Source organism: Hibiscus syriacus, unplaced genomic scaffold, assembly GCF_006381635.1.
Source record: "Hibiscus syriacus cultivar Baekdansim isolate YM2019G1 unplaced genomic scaffold, ASM638163v2 tig00015905_pilon, whole genome shotgun sequence".
NCBI lineage: Eukaryota > Viridiplantae > Streptophyta > Magnoliopsida > Malvales > Malvaceae > Hibiscus > Hibiscus syriacus.
The window spans coordinates 356087-377289 of record NW_024062373.1 but is presented as its reverse complement, the minus strand read 5'-3'; the positions used below and the strand labels follow the sequence as shown (position 1 = coordinate 377289).

General features: G+C 35.1%; 1 pseudogene; it reads right to left on the bottom strand.

The window, feature by feature from the left end:
* Positions 1-16718: 16718 nt before the first annotated feature.
* LOC120208053 lies at positions 16719-20546 on the bottom strand (annotated as a pseudogene).
* Positions 20547-21203: the final 657 nt, after the last annotated feature.

The following is a 21203-nucleotide window of genomic DNA, read 5'->3' as shown; positions in this document are numbered from 1 at the left end:
AGATATGTTGGGGAACTAGCTGTTGAAGCAAAAATAATTGAGTATCACGTTGATCTAGTTTCTAAGTTCGGAAAGAAGGTGTCATGGATAATGAAAGAAATTATAGAGCTTAATAGGAAAGGTACGCCTTATCTGTAGTTATGAATTATTATAAAGAAACTTTTGTATGCCGATGAAAGTTGTTCTATGACAGTTAAACTTTTTAGGATCAATACCTTTTGCATACATGCATTTTGCATACATTCATTATTCATTGCATTATTTTCTTTATGTATAATTTTTATTATTAAGATAACATTCATTAATTAAAATTTGAAAAAATAATATCAAAAGAATTTTCAATCGCAGTTATTCTAGCCAAAAGAGAAATACAACATCACTACGGTACTAGACAAGCTACTAAGAAAATTATGGAGGATAAAATACAACGTATTGAGGAACAACATAATAAAGAACAAGCAAAGATGAGAATGAAGCTAGAGAAAATTAAAGCCAGTATTGCAAACTCACAAGACAGCATGATGCAGAAAATAGAAGACATGTTTAAAAGGTAGGCTATCATTGGAAAAATGCATGAAAACCCTGTATCTTTCAACCAATAACCTATGTATCCTCTAGGTTTCCCACCAGAACCAATTTATCACTCTGGTACTACACCTATACAAATCAATGCCCGTACATCAGCATTTCAAGAAACCAAACCACATGAAAATCGACAAGTGGATCCTGCATCTTCAAGCAAAAATCCACTTATATCAAATGTGAAAATAGGAGATTTTAATGCTGAGCATCTAATCCCAGATTTGAATGAGCTGAATGAGAAAGAAAAAATAAATGAAGAATTGACCAGACAGATCAGGAGCTTAGAAGAACGAATGAAATCCATAGAAATAACTGAATCATTCTATGGGTTTGACGCTAGTGAGTTGAGTTTGGTTCCAGACCTAATCCTCCCCATAAAGTTCAAAGTTCTCGAATTTGATAGATATGACGGTACCACGTGCCCTTCATCCCACATTACTATGTTTTGTCGCAGAATGGCAGGATATGTGAAAGACGAGAAATTGTTAATTCACTGCTTTCAAGATAGTTTGACAGGACCAGCCTTAAAATGGTATACTCAATTGACCAAAGCCAACATTAGATCCTGGAAAGATCTGGCTAAAGCATTCCTAGAGCAGTACTGCCACGTAACAGACATGGTCCCTGATAGATGGACTCTCCAAAATTTGGAGAAAAAGAATAACGAAACATTCAGACAGTATGCTCAGAGATGGTGTGACACAGCAGCCCAAGTTCAACAACCTCTATCAGAAAAAGAGGCCACAGTAATATTTGTCCATACGTTAAAAGCTCCTTATTTAAATCATCTAATGGGGAATGCAACCAGAAATTTTGCAGATTTGGTCATTTCTGGAGAACTCATTGAAAATGTCTTGAAAAGTGGCAAAATTGAATCAAATGAGGGGTCTAGTTCCAAAAGACCTATATACCGAAAAAAGGAGAATGAAGTTAACAATGCAAACTCTTACAACAAGGATTCATCGAAAAGTGTTACAATAACCCAGCCAAGGGTTAAGAAAGAAGAAACAAACACTAACCGAGCAGAGTCCAGAGGATCTCGAAAGGAAAATGAAAGGTTGTCTTTTACACCTTTACCAGTACCCTATGCTGAGATCTATGATTCGCTATTAAAAGATGTCATACGGCCCTATCCTTTGGTTCCCATGCAACCACCATTCACTCCATGGTATAATATAAAGGCACACTGTGTTTACCATGAAGGAATTACGGGTCATTCTATTGAAAACTGTTTGGCATTCAAAAGGGTGGTTCAAAATTTGTTCAACACTGGAAAGTTGGAATTCAATTCACCATCTACATCAAATCATCCACTGCCAAATCATGGAGATAAAAACGTGAATGCAATTCAGGAAGAGAACAGAAAGAAAGCAAAAATTGACATTTCTGAAATTAAATCTCCTTTTGTTTGGATATTTCAACAACTCTCCTTATCCGGTATAATTCCACAAGAATTCAGGCCAAAGCATAATGAAGGCAAGAATTATTGTGAATATCATCAAGAGAAGGGGCATGAAATTCAACTATGTCCTGAATTTAGGGATTTGGTGTAAAAATTGATGAATAACAGAGAGATAGAATTCTTTGAAGAAGAACCACAGAAAAGAGAAGATGATGTTTGCTCATCAGAAGATTCTAAACCTAATCAGAGAACAAGTGATCCTGTGATCATTAATGTGAAATCATCTACAGTGATTCCTGCACCAACGAATCTGAAAGTATTTATCACAACCCCTTTACCATTCCCATACAAGGATACCCGCAGGGTACCTTGGAATTATACTACCAATGTTTCAATGGTAGGAGGATTTGTTTCTATGGAAAAAACAGAAGAGAAAATACAGAATCTGGATTCGACATCTGAAGCAGTGAGTGAAGTCAGATTCTTTACAAGAAGTGGAAGATGTTACTCTCCCGAAACATCCAATGCATCAGAACAGGTGAAAGCAAAAGGAAAAGCCATGGTAATACCCCAAAAGGTATTTGATGATGAATCCCATCCAGCATTCAATGAGCCTGTAATAAAAAAACAAGGTCAAGAATTTTTGAAATTCCTGAAACATAGTGAATATAGTGTGGTTGAACAACTACATAAACAACAAGCACGAATTTCTATTCTTGATCTATTGATGAATTCAGAAGCACACGGAAATGCTTTGATGAGAATGCTTAATCAAACCTTTATCCCTGAAGATATATCCCTCAATAAACTTGACAGAATTGTGGGACATATAGCCGCTGACAATTACATAACGTTCACGGATGATGAAATACCTGAAGGCGGAATGGGGTCAGTAAAAGCTTTGAATATTACCACACATTGTCATGGTCATGTTTTACCAGGAGTATTGATTGACAATGGATCCGCTCTTAACTTGATGCCTCTAGTCACACTTCAAAGAATGCCTGTGGATAAATCACACATGAAAAGTTATCAGAATGTAGTGCGAGCTTTTGATGGCACTCTAAAAGAGGTGCTTGGGAAAATGGAAATATCTTTGTTAATCGGACCAGTCGTGTACAATATTGACTTTATGGTGATGGACATCCACCCTACATATAATTGTTTATTAGGGAGGCCATGGATTCATTCTGCAGGAGCCGTTCCTTCTTCATTACATCAGAAATTGAAATTCGTTATTGATGGATAACTAATATGCGTAGGAGCTGAAGAAGAAATCATTGCGTCTATAACAAGTGATGTTCCATATATTGAAACCAATGATGATGCTCTCGAATGCTCTTTCTGAGCTCTTGAGTTTGTCAATGCAACCTTTATTGCAGAAAGAAGCAAAATTCCATATCCCAGATTGTCTGATTGCACCAAGATGACTGTACGACAGACTTTAGGCATCAGAGCTAAAACTGGGAAAGGTTTAGGAAAGAATCTTCAAGGGAGTTCAGTTCCTGTAAGTATGAAGATGAAGAAAGATCGTTTTGGGCTTGGATTTAAGCCCAATTTTCAGCAAAAGAACAAAGAGATGAAAAGAAGATATGAAGATAGAAAGGAAATGTTGAAAGGAGAAGAAATCCTTTGGGAACACATGTTTTTCCCACAGTTGAAGACCACATTCAGATCAGGGGGAACAATTAATGTAGAACAACAGCTTGTTGAGGCCTTTAAAGAAGAAAAGTTGACGAAAGATGAAAGCATAGTTGAAGAAGCTATGAAAGGATTATTTATCAACATGATCATGAATGACAACAAGACTGGCAAATACTTGGGTAGGATTCGCCCTTGTTTTCCTGGAGAAACACTCAACAATTGGACCGCTGAAGACCTTCCTGTAGTTTTTAATATTAACACAGAGTAATATTCAGAACTAATCTTTATGTTTAGCCCAAAAGTATGAAAACTTTTTGTTATCTTGTAAAGGAAATTATGTTAAGTTCACCTAATATTAAATATAAGAAATTTTCTTTAAAATTTTCAGATGGCAATCATTCTTTACATTTTCTTACATTTTTACATTTATTTATTTCATAAATTTACTATATTCTTTCGAAAATATGTCCGACTTAAATTTGCAGGTGTCACAATGCTAATAGCATGTTTATTCCTAAATTTAATCGAGAGATAATTTTAGAGCAGCCCATATGTCTGGAGGAAATCAATGAGTGTGAGGATGAACTGGAATGTGATGTTCCTACTGAATTATTAAGACTGGTAGAAAAAGAAGATAAACAAATTTTATCTCACAAAGAAGAGATTGAGACTGTGAATCTGGGAACAGATGAAGAAATGAAAGAGGTGAAAATTGGTACTACTCTGACAATCCAGATAAAACAAGAATTGATAAATCTCCTTCAAGAGTTCAAAGATATCTTTGCCTGGTCTTATCAAGATATGCATGGTTTGAGTACATATATAGTGATGCACAAGCTTCCAATCAATCCAGAATATAAACCGGTCCAACAAAATCTCAGGCGAATGAGGCCAGAAATATTGTTGCAAATCAAAGAGGAAGTGATGAGGCAAATTAATGTAGGTTTCCTACAGGCAGCCAAATACCCAGAATGGGTAGCCAACATTGTTTCAGTACTAAAGAAAAAAGGGAAAGTTCGAATGTGTGTAGATTACAGAGATCTCAACAAAGCTAGTCCGAAAGATAGCTTTCCATTACCCCACATAGACACCTTGGTGGACAATACTGCAGGACACGCATGGTTTTCATTCATGGATGGCTTTTCAGGATATAATCAGATAAAAATGAATCCTGAAGACATGGAAAAAACAACATTTGTAACCATGTGGGGCACATTCTGCTATAAAGTAATGCCATTTGGATTAAAAAATGCAGGGGCAACGTATCAAAGAGCCATGATAACTTTGTTTCATGACATGATGCACAAAGAGATTGAAGTATATGTAGATGACATGATTGCCAAATCCCGAACTGAAGAAGAACATATTCAAAATTTGAGAAAGCTTTTCCAGAGATTGAGGAAGTATCAATTAAAGCTTAACCCTGCTAAATGCACTTTCGGGAAGCTTTTGGGATTTGTGGTCAGCAAAAAAGGAATCGAGATTGATCCAGATAAAGTAAAAGCAATTCAAGATCTTCCACCACCCAATACAAAAAAAGAAGTTCGAGGTTTTTTGGGAAGATTAAATTATATATCTCGGTTCATTTCTCAATTAACTGACAAATGTGATCCAGTGTTGAAATTACTTGGAAAGAACAATCCTGAAGTCTGGAATGATGAATGTCAAGAAACTTTGGATATTATTAAGAAATATTTATCCAATGCCCCCATTTTAGTATCACCAATGCCTGATAGACCGTTAATTCTCTACTTGACAGTCTTTGAAAATTCGATGGGATGTGTACTGGGACAGCATGATGAATCTGGAAGAAAAGAAAAAGCCATTTATTATCTAAGCAAAAAATTTACTGATTGTGAAATTCGATATCCACCAATACAAAAATTATGTTGTGCCTTGGTATGGGCTACTCGAAGACTCAGACAATACATGTTATATCATACTACTTGGTTGATATCCAAACTTGATCCTTTGAAATTCTTAATGGAATCACCGACTTTGACAGGCAGAATGGCTAGATGACAGATGTTATTATCCGAGTTTGATATTGTATATGTCAACCAAAAAGCGATAAAAGGAAGTGTCATAGCTGATTTTCTGGCCAGTCGTGTATCGAATGATTATCAGCCTTAGAGTTTTAATTTTCCAGATGAAGATTTGTTGTGCATATCCATGAATGAAGAAGTTGGAACAAATGATGCATCTTGGAAGCTTTACTTTGATGGAGCATCCAACGCATTGGGACGAGGAATCGGGGCAGTGTTAATTTCTCCAAAAAATATTTATTATCCCTTTACAAGTAGACTGGAGTTCTTTTGCACCAATAACATGGCGAAATATGAAGCTTGTGTCATGGGATTGAAAGCAGCTATAGAAAGAAAAATCAAATGTCTCAAGATATATGGAGATTCATCGTTAGTGGTGTATCAATTACAAGGTGAATGAGAAACAAAAGATCCCAAATTATTGGAATATCGAAATTTTACCCTCGAATTAGTGAAAGAATTTGAGAGAGTCACCTTCAATTATCTCCTTCGAGAAGAAAATCAAATGGCAGATGCTTTGGCTACATTAGCTGCTATGTTTCAGGCAACTAAGAAAGTTGATATGATGCCAATAAAAATGCAAGTATATGAAGTTCCTGCACATTGTTATAGTGTGGAAGAAGAGGTAGATGGAAAACCATGGTATTATGATATCTTGCAATATATCAAGAATCAAAGTTATCCACAAAATGCATCTGAAATTGATAAAAGAACCTTGACAAGAATGGCTGCTGGATATTTTCTTGATGGCGAGACTATGTATAGAAGAAGCAATGATCAAATGCTATTGAGATGTTTAAATACCAGCGAAGCCAGAAGCATCATTGAAGAAGTACACAGTGGAATATGTGAAATGCCATAAATGCCAGATATATGCAGATAAGATTCATGTACCCCCATCTCCTTTACATGTAATGACAACACCCTGGCCATTTTCTATGTGGGGAATAGACGTCATTGGGGAAATCACACCAAAAGCATCGAATGGACATTGTTTCATCCTTGTGGCAATTGATTATTTTACCAAGTGGGTTGAAGCTACTTCGTATGCCAATATTAAGAGGTCCACAGTCTGAAAATTCATAAAGAAAGAAATAATTTACCGGTATGGCCTACCAGAAAGGATCATTACAGATAATGCTCTAAACCTGAACAACAAGATGATGACTGAACTTTGTGCACAATTTAAGATCAAACATGCAAACTCAGTGGCATATCGTCCAAAGATGAATGGGGCAGTTGAAGCAGCAAATAAGAACATCAAGAGAATCATTACAAAGACCACTGAAACTTACAAAGATTGGCACAAGAAGTTACCTTTTGCTTTATATGCATACCGAACTATTGTTCGAACATCTACTGGGGCAACCCCTTTTTCTTTAGTCTACGGGAAGGAAGCAGTCTTACCAATTGAAGTTGAGATTCCATCGCTTCGAATTTTGAGAGAAACAAAATTGAATGAATCTGAATGGATCCAAGCTAGATTTGATCAATTGAACCTTATTGAGGAGAAAAGATTGAAAGCTATTTGCCATGGACAGATGTATCAGAAACGGATGATGAAGTCTCATGACAAGAAAGTACATCCAAGAGAATTCCAAGAGGGTGATCTAGTACTAAAAAAGATCTTGCCTATACGTAAAGATTTCCGTGGGAAATGGATGCCTAATTGGGAAGGGCCATACGTTGTAAAAAAGGCCTTTTCCGGAGGAGCGTTGATCTTGGCAGAAATGGATGGAAAATTCTGAGAAATCCAATAAACTCGGATTCTGTCAAGAAATATTATGCTTGAAAAAAAATTAAAAAAAAAAGGAAAAAAAAAGAAAAAAAAGAGAAGAAGAAGAAGAAAAAAGAAAAAAGAAAAAAAAGAAAAAAGGGGGGTCAAGATGAAAACCCACAAAAGGGCATCATGTAACCAAAGGAAGGATTTGAGTTGAAAACCTGAAAGGGCGGCTCAAATGCATGTTGATATTAGGCATCTGGCAATTGAACCCTCTTAAGATTTTGATAGTTTGGGAGGAACTTCACATCTACAAGCATTCTGACAACGTTTGAGATCTTTCAGACAAAAGCTTACATTAGTACTCTAAATTATATAAATTTGATTAATTTAGAAATACTTATGCTAATAATTTGTTGAGTCATTTGAATTTTTATCATTCCTATGCTTGCCATAACTTTGAATACAATTCTATCTATTTATTAATAATTTCTAAGTTTATTTTCTCTAAATTCAATTTATTTGAGATTCAATTTATTTTCGAAAATTCAACTTATTCTTTTATTTGGTAAATGGATTAACATAATAAGTTAAAGATTTATGAATATCACTTTATGTTAATACTTTTAAAGGCATGGAATACAAAGTAAGTCTTATCAACGTTTGCAATCATTGTTAAAAAGAAAACAAATTATTACCATCATAGAGTTATTTGGAAGCGGAACAAGAAGAAATCTGTTCTCAATTGGTAGATTATGAATATAGCCCCTTTTCAGTGTAGCAGCATGAAAATGCTTCGAATCTACAAATTATGGCTCTACATCGAATAAGTACTGTGATATTCCAGTCCAAACATTAACTGGAGCAAGTGCCACGTTATCATACTAGAAATAAGAAGACCTAATAGCATCTTCTGGAAGTGTTCTTTGAGTTATCTGATCTGGTTCGGTAGGAACCCCAGAACCAATCATTAGAATTGAAAGATGAATTGCATGATCGTCTTCATTAAGAAGCTTCTTTTCAAGCTTCCTCTGCTTCTTCTTTTTTAAGAAAATCATAGCCCAAGTTTCACCTTTTCTTGTAATTGGGATCATTGTATGGCTTCCTATCTTTTACCAGAAGAAGTGTGTCAGCAGCCTTAGCCATTTGAGAAGCACATATAAAATCTGTCAACTCTGTAATTGATTAATCAGGATTATATCTCTATGACTATTAAAGACATAGCATTTGAGTATCCCATTTTTGTCAAGTTAACAGTTTACTCTCCTCATCAGAATCAGAATTCAGGATTTTCTCGGTATCAAAAGAACTATCAATATCTGTGAAATCATATTGAGAGATCACTTCATAATTAGATGAGTAGTTATCAAAATCAACATGTTACATGAGTGCAAACTTTTCAAGAGCCTGTGCCATTGAGTTTTGTTCTCAAGGGGTTTTGTGACATTATATCTACATCTACATTTTTCAAAGATGATAGATTCTCCGATTTGAAGAAGAAAGATTTATTGGATTTCTACACAACTGAAAAAAAATACTAAGTTCACCAATTTGAAATCAAATAAAAATAAACATAACATTCATGCATCATATTTAGGCATTTGCAAAAATAGGTGCATTTTCATTTATTTTATCCATGTTGAATTTTGACAGGAATTTCAAAGATTTTAGCAAAGATTGAAATCCATCACTCAATGGATCAACAGTGCCAGTTAGAGTTCATAATGAGAAGAACACATCTGAAGAAGGAAGAAGAAGTTCATAATGAGAAGAACTTGTTCAACTTTTTGTTTGAATTCATCATTCGATGGATCATCATTTCAAAAGAAAGTTCATAATGAGAAGAACTTATCTGAAGAAGGAAGAAGAAGTTCATAATGAGAAGAGCTTGTTCAACCTTTTGTTTCAATTCATCATTTGATGGATCAACATTGCCAGGTAGAGTTCATAATGAGAAGAACTCGTCATATGAAGAAGAAGAAATTCATAATGAGAAGAATTTGTTCAACCTTTTGCTCAAATCCATCACTTGATGGGTCAGCTTTTCCAGAGAAAGTTCATAATGAGAAGAACTCATCTGAAGAAGGAAGAAGAAGTTCATAATGAGAAGAATTTGTTCAACCTTTTGTTTGAATTCATCATTTGATGGATCATCATTGCCAGGTAGAGTTCATAATGAGAAGAACTCGTCTGAAGAAGGAAGAAGAAATTCATAATGAGAAGAATTTGTTCAACTTTTTGTTTGAATTCATCATTCGATGGATCAACTTTTCCAGAAAGTTCATAATGAGAAGAACTTATCTGAAGAGGAAGAAGAAGTTCATAATGAGAAAATTTTGTTCAACCTTTTTCATGACTCTATCATAGAAGGAGATAGATCAGCATCAACTTTTCCAGAGAAAGTTCATAATGAGAAGAACTCATCTGAAGAAAGAAGAAGAAGTTCATAATGAGAAGAGCTTGTTCGACCTTTTGCATGACTCTATCACAGAAGGAGATATATCATCGTCAGCATTTCAGAAGGAGTTCACAATGAGAAGAACTCATCTGAAGAAGAAGAAGTTCACAATGAGAAGAGCTTGTTCAACCTTTACTAGATTACATCACAGAAGGAGATAAATTGTCATCCCCAGTGGAAAAGTTCATAATTAGAAGAACTAATCCCAAAGAAGAAATTATTCAACATTGCCATCATAATCAAGTGAAGTCAAATGGATAAAAAAAAATTTATTATCTTTTCGTCTTTGCCATATTCTTGTTAACACAAGAATGAGTAAAGAGGGGCAGCTGAAGATACTATTTTTTTTTACCCATTTTTTTTATTTTTTAATGTTATTATTATTTTTTATTTATTTATTTATTTATTTATTATTATTATTATTATTATTATTATTATTACAAACAGGCTAAAATCGGGGCCCAATTACAGTTCCAAGCCCAACTCGGATACATCAGGCCCAACATTGACCCAAACATGGTGGCCCAGATCCAGATGGCCTAGCTAAACCCTAAAACCATATTAGGGTTTCCATCTCAGTACCCTAGCCGCCTCAGCTCAGATCCAACGGCCCACACGCATTCAGCACAAACCCTAGGGTGATGATACCCTAGGGACCACGCGGCGTCGTTTCTACTTCCAGTCGCTCCGCCGCTGCCATGATGCCCCGTCAAAGTTTCCAGAAGATCCATTACAGCCGCACACGTCGCTTGTTTTTATGAGTCACCACCATAGGTTTGGTGACTCACTGGCCTTCACTATTGTGATCGGTCCGAGGCACATCTCGTCGAGGCTATAAAAGCCTCGACCCACCTACAAAGGAAGAGACATAGAGGAAGCAACAAAAGAAACTAAAAAAAAGAGAGAAGAAAGGAAACTTACCCTTGGAGCCTCGATCATCACCGGAAGCCAAACATTGCCGAAGAATAGAAAATACCAAAGGTATTTTCTTAGATTTACTCCGATTAGGAGTTTTTTAGGGTAAACTAAAGCCAGATTTGGCCTTAGGAAGAGAAGGCCTTTATTTTCATGTAAAACGAAACTTTCCGGCCACCAGAGACGGTGGCCGGCGGCGGGGATGGCGGTGGTATACGGCTGCCTGCTGATGACCGGCTTCCCTCCGGTGAGGGAAGCTAGAGAGAAGCCAGAGAGAATTTTTCTCTCTCGGCTTTTAGAGAGAAAGAAGGAAAGAAGAAATGAAAAAATGGCCTTAAGGCCGTGTAATATTGGGGCTTAAATACCCCTACCCGAACGACGCCGTTTTGGGGAGGGGTCTGTCTGTAATTAATTAAAAGTTAAACCCCGTACGCAGTCCAGTATCTTTGTAATTTTTCATTATAGTCACTGAAATCAAATTATGAACTTTTTAATTTGATCTCTTAATGTTATTTCTTTATAATTTAGTCACTGACATAAATATTTTAGACAAATAACGATTTAGTCCTTTAATTCTAATTAAAGTTATTTTAATCCCGAGCATGTTTTAATTTATTTTAATTTGACATTCGAATTTAATATAATTTTATTTTAGTCCATAAATAAATAAATGAGTAAAATAACATGTTTAATCCCTGTAATTTTAAATAATTAATTATGAATTAGGTATTTAATGCTATTAGTTTATAATTTAATCACTAATTTAATTTTTTTTACAAGTTATATATATAGTTTTAATTTTATTGTTAGTTATATGTTAATGTTTACTTTTAATTATTATTACTATTATTATTATTATCATTTAACCATAAATATATATTTATATAATAAATAATATGTATTTTATTTATTTAAAATCTTAGTTAATTATTTTTAACTTATTTTAATCCTATTTTAATATTTATTTATTTTCCAATATTAAGAAAGGGCAGTCTTAAAATAACTGGATGTCCATTTTCTGATATTAAAAAAATAAATAAATATCTTATTTTATAAATTATATATTAATTATTTTAATTATTTATTTATTTTTTTAATATCAAAGAAAAGAGCTGTCTTAAGGCACCTAGAAGTCATTTTCTGATATTTTTAAATAAATAAATATTTTATTTATAAAATATATATAAATTAATATATATTTTTCATAATTATAATTTTAAAATAATAGGATTATAAATTAAATATATTTTGAATTTTTAATTTCTAATAATAGAGACAATTTATAATTAAAAAGTACCAATTTTGGGCGTTGTAGGGGTGCTAATCCTTCCCTAAACGTAACCGACCACGAATCCCTTTTTATTATTAAAAAGAACAAATTTTTGGTTAAAACGCAGGTCAGTTTATCTTTTAATCGATGTTTTCTTAAAAACTCTTTTAAAGGATGATTTTTAGGTATTCGACCTACCTGACCCAAAAGGTCGATGGCGACTCCCAAATTATTTAAAAAAAAATATTTATTCACATCATTTTTCCCGCCAAATAAATATTTCGTGCCCGAACGAAAACCGGTTACGACAGTTTTGTTTTGTTTTCTTTGTGTTCGAATCCTCCCCTCCTCCTTTTGAATCCTTGGTTGCATGTTTATATCTATGATTTTTTTGTCTTTGGTGATGATTTAATTTGGTTGTGGTGTGATGGTTACCATTTTTTTTATCTGTTCTCTTGTCAGTGGGCTGAAACGGCAGCGTCATTGAGTGTCAAAAGGTGGTGGCGGTAGCTGATAGGGACTAGGGTTAACTAGGTTAGATTAGGTTATGAGTTTTTGAGCTGTTTGTTTTTTGTTTGAGCCCGCTAAAATAATAATAATAATAATAATAAAATAAACCAAACAAAAACAATAAAAATATATACACGCTAGATATTGACGTTACACCTTAGGATACTTATGGCAATAGAGAACATTTTAGGGATGTTTAAGTACAACATTTTGACAATCTAGTAGAATGATCTTTTTTTTTTTTTAATTTTAACAAGTATTTTTACATTATGAAAATTATTATATATATATATATATATTTCAAAATATATTTTAAAAAATATAATGTTATCTTACATATTTTATAATATTTATTGTCAACAAATTGTTTTTATACTCAAAATTCTAATAATATTTTTTCTAAGACATTTATTCAAATAAAATAATTATAAATCATTTAAAAATACTAACATTTTAAAATCTTTAAAATTTGTCGTCTACATGCACCCTTATACCATGCTATTGTATTTCAAGCAATGTGAATAAGATAAATGATGCTTACTTGGACATTACTAGTGGATTACTTTTCATTTGTCTTTGAAAGTTCGTGGATTATAATTCAAAAAAGAAGAAAAAAAGTTTATGGATTATAAAACTATGAAAATAATCTTTTTAATAAAATGATTTGTTGTTATTGGTGTTTCAAGAAGGGCCCTCAGGGATCATTTACATATTATTGGTAATGTTATTGGTTCTTCTTCTTGGCTGGTTGGGGGAGATTTCAACATTATTTCCAAAGTTGAGGAGAGCTCTGATTTTGAAGTCATGGGAGTCAATTGCACTCCTGATATGAAGGAGTTCCAGGATTGTTTAGAGGGGCTTGACCTTATAGACCATCTTTTTCTTGGGCCTTTATTCACTTGGTCTAACAAACAAGAGGATGCCTTCTTAGCCCGTAAATTGGATAGGATTTTGGTTAATGATCAATAGCTTTTGGATTTTCCAGAATCTTTTATGGAATTCAAGGCCCAGAGTGTTTCTGATCATTGCCTTGGACTTCTGTGGACTCACAAGGGAACCTTAGCCAAGAAACCACGTCCTTTCAAGTTTTTTAATTGCTGGATTGGGCATGATCAATTTTTAAATACGGTCAGGGCTTATTGGCAGAATCATTGTAATGGATCTGCCATGAGTTGTTTGTTCAACAAGATGAGAAGACTCAAGCCTCTTCTCAAGGAGTTCAATCTGAAATATTTCTCTGATATTTCTGGTAGGGTCAGGACCAAGAGGGTTGAATTGGAGCGTATGCAAATTCATAACCTGGCCCATACGAACCAGAGAAGCTTTGAAGAAGAAAGAAGAATTCATGTTGATTTAGTTGACTTGGAGATTGTTGAATCTTATTTTTTTCAGACAGAAAGCCAAAGTACATTGGCTGAAGGAAGGTGATTTGAACACTAAGTTCTTTCACCAAAGGGTTTAATTTAACAAGAAAAGGAATACGATCAGAATTATTAAAGACGAGGCTGGGCAGAGCTATGACTCCTTCGAAGGAATGGCCACTGAATTAGTGGATTATTTCACTAATCTCATAGGCACTCCTGATCCATTAGTTAAAGGTTGTTATGTTGATAACTTGAAAAATCTGTTGAACTATTCTCTCCCTGTGGATGCTGCTACTTATTAAGGAGGTGAGTGATGATGAGATCAAAGAGGCCTTGTTTAGACAAGGGAAAGACAAAAGCCCATGCCCTGATGGGTTCACTTCTGGCTTCTTCAAAGCTGCCTGGGATATTGTAGGCAGTGATTTCATTGCTGCTATAAGGTATTTCTTCCAAACATCTTGTTTGTTGTCTACTTTTAATGTTACTGCCTTAGTTCTGTTCCCCAAGTCCCTAAATGCATGTTTGGCTAAGGAATTTAGACCTATTTCTTTATGTTCATTGGTATACAAAACCATCACTAGAATACTTGTTAATAGGCCCACTCATTATTTTCCTGGTATGATTTCTCATAACCAATCTGCCTTTGTCAAAAGAAGGAATATTATTGATAATACCCTTTTAGCTCAAGAGGTAGTGAAATGATACTCTAGGAATAGCCTTTCTCCTAGATATGCAATCAAGATTGACTTGCAGAAGGCTTTCGACTCTGTTATTTGGTCTTTCTTGCTTTCTGTTCTTGAGGCCATGGGGCTACCCTCTGTGTTCTATAATTGGATCAAAGTTTGTATTACTACCCTTATGTTCTCAGTTTGTTTGAATGGTAGCTTGGTGGGTTTTTTAAGGGGGCAAGGGGTATTAGACAAGGGGACCCTTTATCCCCTTATATTTTTGTCATTGTGATGAACGTTATTTCCTCTCTTTTGAATGCTGCTGCCAAACAAAGAATCTTCAGATTTCATCCAAAATGTAAGAGACTCTCACTTAGCCATCTTTGCTTTGCGGATGACTTACTAGTGTTTTTTCATGGCTCCCTTGAATCTGTTTTGGGTGTTCTGAGCACCTTGGAGAAATTTTATGATTTATCTGGTCTTAAGTTGAATGCAATGAAGACCGAGCTTTATGCTTATGGCTTAAATGATAGCACTCTTAATCAGATTCACTTAATTACTGGATTTAGGGTGGCATATCTTTCAGTTAGATATCTCAGGGTTCCCTTGGTCACTCGTAAGCTCACTAGCAAGGATTGCGCTGCTCTTTTGGAGAGAATCAAAGGGAAGCTTAGTCAATGGTCCTCTAAGATGCTTAGTTTTGGTGGAAGATTACAACTCGTTAAGTATGTCCTCTTTAGTATCTTTAACTATTTGGAGCAGGCAACTCGTTCTTCCTAAGGGGATCATTAAGGACATAGAGAGAATCTGCATGTGTTTTTTCTGGAAAGGCTGTGACTCCCCTGCTAGAAGAGCATGTGTGGGGTGGAGTCAGATTTGTTCACTGAAATCAGAAGGGGGTTTAGGACTAAGGGACCTAACCATTTGGAATAAAACCTGGTGCTTACTGCTTATTAAAAATATTCTGGCTAACAATGGCTCTCTTTGGATTGCATGGTTGTGTGAGTACTGTTTTAAAAATGTGAATTTCTAGGATGTTAACTGTAAAAGCCACTTCAGTTGGATTGTGAAGAAGCTGCTGGGGCTAAGAGAAGAGACAATGAGGTTGTTTTCTCCTGGTACTCCCTGGTGCCACATTACAGGCAGCTGAATTTGGGACAACATCAGAGTCTGCAGGGAGAAGGTTAATTGGAACATAATTGTTTGGTTCCATGGTCATATCCCCAAGTTATCCCTTATCTCGTGGATGGTACTTCTCAACAGGCTACCTACTAAGGTTAGGTTGGCCAGATTTGGTTTGATTGCGGATACTGATTGTGTTTTATGTGGATCGGATCTAGAATCTCGTGACCATCTATTCACAGGTTGTTTCTTTGCTAAGGAAGTCTAGAGGACTATCTTAGCTTCATGTGGGGTTCGTCATGACGTGCAAAGTTGGGATGACTACCTTAGTTGGTTGGTTGTTAACCTGAAAGGTAAATCCCTCAGAGTGCAAATTCTCAAGCTGGCTTGGATTGGTTTCTTATACTACATTTGGGAGGAGCGTAACCATAGGTGTTTTAGAGGACATGCTCGTTCAGTTGACATAGTTGTATATAGGATTAAAGAGGCTGTAAAAATCAAGCTGTATAGGAATTGTATACATAGGATTGATGAGGCCAATAGGTTTTTGTTTACTAATTGGGGGCTGATCTAGTATGTTGATTGTTCTTTGTAGCAGCTATGCTGCTTTTCTTTTGGATGAATATAAATTACTTATAAAAAAAATGAATCGTTGTTAAATTTAATAATGAGAAGAAATACGTGTGAATAAAAATTTATTATCAAATAGTTTAAAGTTTTTCAATAAATATAACATTATATCTATCGGACTAAGAAAGAAAACTAAACAAAAAAAAAGTACGGAAGGCAGGAAAAAAAAGAAAATTAATTTAAAAATGGGTACAAAAATGTAGAAAAAAAAAGGAAAGAAAATAATAACTTAATGTACATTTGCAGTAGATTGACATTTTCTGATTCTGGAAAATGCTGATGAACTTCATGGCGAAAATACTGGGATTTTACAACCTCGCAACTCACAGCACAACAGCCAAAATTATAAACATGAGAATAAAAACATCAAATCAATTTTGATTCAGTTTCAGCTTTCAAGTAACAGTAAGGATTTTGGAGATGACCATACTTGTATCATCAATGTTATTTGTTCATCTGAGCGGATGCAAGCAAGCCTTCTTACTTCAATCGACTCTTCGATCTCTTCATGATTTCCTTCGACTGGCTTCGTATCATTGTCCTCCTAAGTTTGTCTTGTTGCAGCTTGTGTTTTGTCTGTCTCCATCGGGTCATTTCCATTGGGTGCATTGCCCTTGGCATCCGGTTCTCTTCGTAGACTGAAGAATTTATCTTCAAGCAAGTCAGGGTGTTGGACAGATCATTGGTCGGAACCGTTTTCTGTGAAGTTTTACCTTCACCGTTATCTTCTAGCTTGTTTGTCATATTGCCTTTTGATAATGGATAGATGGGCGAGAATGGCTTATGAGCCAGTGGCGGATCTACTTCATTAGCATTTGCAGCATTCGATGAGTGCTTTCCAAAGGGAGTGTCGGCAGTTTCCAGGCATCTGTTAACTGCAAATAGAGAAAGTGTAAGGCTTTCATACCTTTTTGCTCGCCCAGCAAGGATCAAAGGTGCTTTAGTAGTTGGTGCACATATACAAACATATCAATATATATATATATATATATATATATAACACAAGTTATTAATGTTATAATTTTTCAACACAGTATGCAACTTTCTTGAGCAGCTACAGAGTTAAACTGAGAAATGAATCTATAAATCAGATTTGGGTAGAGAAAATTCTTCTGGTGTCAGGGAAAGCTAAGATTGTGAGTAATCTTAAACACGGATACAACATGAATACATGGATTGACAAGTCTAACCGAGAAGTTCTTGATTGTAACAAGCATGGACAGAGAACTTACAGGCTGGGAAAGCTGGAATAGCATCATCCTGCTGATGATTTAAACGGTCGTCTTGAAACATAAGCTCAACTTTCTTACTAGAACGTATTTGAAGAGTCCTTGGGGAATTAACTGAATCAAGTTTAAGCATTGATCCTCCCAAGGCGGATCTTTTAAAGCTAGACGTCTTGGAATACTTTTTTGCACTATGTGGCTTTGATAGGCTTAGTTTTGAATGACGAAATAACCCTGGCTCCACTATTTTCTGTCCCTGAAGTTTCTTCTGGTCTTGAACAAAAAACGACCATGAAGATGAATTTCAACAAGGAAATTGCCACGTAATTACATACAGCCTAGTTTCATAAATTGGTGAAACAATATTAACATATGCACTGTGATCGGGAAATGAGTTATCTTACCCGCAACTTATTGCGTTGTTTCTCTTTCTCCTCTCGTAAAGTCGCGTAATTTTCGAGCATAGAAAGGAGAGGAACCTGGATATTGTAGAATTGGTCAGTTTGATGGACCTTGCAATTTGAGTATTGTTTTCGTGTCACACTTTCGTTTCATATTTATATAAATTTTGATGTGTAAATAATTTATGTCATATAGATTTTGATATATGTAGTTGAATCGGGCTTATATTTCTTTACTGCCGTCTAATATAGTTAGTTATACAGTTAGATATCAAAAGTGTTGGCAAATATGGAACATGAATATTAAAGGGAGGTTAGTTATTAGAGCACGTACACCATCATACAGAAATTCAGTCTCTCTCTCCTCTTCCCAAGCCATGGTCTTTGTAGTCAATGCCTCAGTCATTCCTGAATTAATTGATATAGAATAGTTTCAGCGCGTGTTAACTAATTCTACTCAAAACAGGTAGAAAAAATAAATTCAATGGAAGAAATCTCAAAATTTGGGCAACTTGATGTGAAATGGTAACTACAAATCTATGTTTAGTTGTGTGACCATGTACCTGGAAGTTTATTAACCAAGACACGAGCTTTCTCAGCACGCTTGAGTGAAATATGAGTTCCTATTCCAAAATTATATCGGTTTTCATCCTGTCAAATAACGTACAATGAAGCAAGGTTGCCATCCTAGAGCCAAAAGAAAAAAAATCTGAAGAGAATAAAAAAATGCTCACCCTGTTATATTCCTCAAGCCAACACTCCTCCTCACATGCCGCCAACCATTTACTGACCCTTTCAAGTATTTCTTTTCTGCTAAAAGCTTCCTCTTTAACCTTAGCAATACAAAGTTCAATTTGTTCTAGATCGGTTGCAGCATCAACAACTCCTGAAGATATAAAGTAAGAATGACACTGACTAGGAAAAGGGGAGATAAAGTTTGGCATAACAAATGGCCTGCTGAAAATGATTTATCATCAGCACGTACCAGGCTCTATAGCTTCAATGACATCTTCTAATTCAGTGTCCGGAACCAGGTGTGTCTTCCTACAGAGATCCTTTAGCTCTGATATCTTCTTGAGGACAAGCTCTTTCATTTTGCTCGACTTTAACTCTTCCAACCGAGAAACTTCTGCATCAACCTGGACAATATAGCATATTTATTTCTCTGTTAATCAAGAATAAAGAACTTACCTACCTTTAGAAGTTTATAGAACCAAGAGAAGATCAGCTAAACTGTCCCCTTTAAATATGTACCGCTTACATTGTTGATAAAATCCTCAGAGAGAGTGTTGGTTTTAGTAATTTCATCTTCTGAAGCAGCTATGTTACGTGTAACATTCTGAAATTTCTGTTGCTCCTCAATCGGCGTATCCATCAGATGCCACAACTCCAACATCGTAGTTGCAAGATCTTGCAGCTGTAAAGTATCAAAGAATCACTATTATAATCAGAGAAAAAGGAGAGGCTAATGATTTTGCAGTATGCAAAATACTAAAAAATTCATTTTTACCCTTTCCATCCTCTGTATCTTAACTACCCGCAACCTATTTATTGTTGCACCTAACAACTCAATTGTATTATTGCTAATACTCTTCAATCCTTCAAATTCACCTAAACTAGGATGGACCTCGGTAACTACGAGCTTGAAATCCATACCCATCACTGAGCAGAGGGAGTTCAACATGTTAAGAAGGTCCTTAACTTGCTTCAGACGATTACTCTGCACAATAGAGATGAGTCAGAAAGCAAAAGATAAGTCTTCATGAGGTGGAAACAATAAAGAATTGAAAACTTAAGAAATCTGACCTTCTCTTTCTGAAGTTCATGGAGCTGTCTGTGCAATTCTTCAAGCTTCAACAAGGACAAGTCAGTTTCATCTACAAGTATTTCTGAGGAAATTAATTCCATGGATCCACTTAACTCATTTCTTATCATTTGTATTTGGTCCAGGACGTCTATGAAATGATTTATTCTTTCTATTTTCCTTTTCTTCATCTCCTCCGCCTGCGGAAGAATTTTCCCGAGCTTTTCCTTCAAGTTTCCAGCTTTTAGATCTGACTGAAAATGTTTGGACCATAAGTAAGTAGCTCAATCTAATAGGAATCATTTCATTCAGAATTTATTGTTCTTTCATTCCTGACCTGCCTAACATGCACTGGCCTCTCCCCCATTGCTGAACAGATGGCAGCGAGTTCGGCTTCATTATCAGCAATTGTCTGCCTCATATTAGCTTCAGAGAGCTTTGCGTGATCTACCTTTCTTCTGTATACTTCCACATACTCTCGTTCAAGCTCAAGCAGCATTTCATCTCTGTCAGCATCTGTCTCCCCGATTTCATCCCAGATGATCTAATGTTGTTTTTCAAGGAACCATGAAATTGTAAATATTAGATTAGTGTTAAATTTTTTGAATATAAACAGGGAAGAGGAATATTTGAACTGGGAATTATCTTGCCAACTGCCAAGAGACAAAAATAAAAGATTTAAGGTATCTTCCGTGTGGAATGTTCCACAATACCTGAAGTTCTCCTAGAAGGGTTTTATAAGTTGTTTCTAATTGAGCAAGTGGATCAATTCGCGGAGTAGACATGTTAATTATTCATTAATTCCTGACAAAACCAATATCTTCATATGAGAAACCATCCCAAATTATACACCTAGAGCAGGCTAGGAGAATAAAAGAAAAACTCAAATTTCGGATGGCATAAAATGTGTAAAAGGTGGCCGTTTAGATGAATTTTAGCAGGAAGAATGAGAAGCAAGAACAATGAAATGCAAAAGCAAAAAGTTAAAGACACAAAGTATATTAAGCTTGCATTGGGACATGAAAATGACTAATTATTTTTCTCCCAACTCTAAATTCCTAACATGAGGTAACCTTCTTCTGGAGCATTATAAGCTGCATCCAAATTTGATATAGTGGTTGTCTTAAGACATTTATTTTGTTTACTAATTTTTTTTTGAATAGTTTGGGGGATTACAAGGTAATATATATTCAAAATCTTTCTTAGTCATTGACTACACACCTTGCAGATGCAGCTGCAGTTGCAGTTGCTCGAACTTGAGACCTTTAGAGAGAAAAACACTATTTTTACCATTGACATTAATTTTGCTTACTATCTTATATATAATGCATACAGCATTCTGGATTGCCATAGTTTTCTAACTTAAACTAAAATGAAAGTTAAACCAAGAATTGATTATAGATGATATCATCGGATGAAAATGCAAGGAAAAGAGGAAAAAC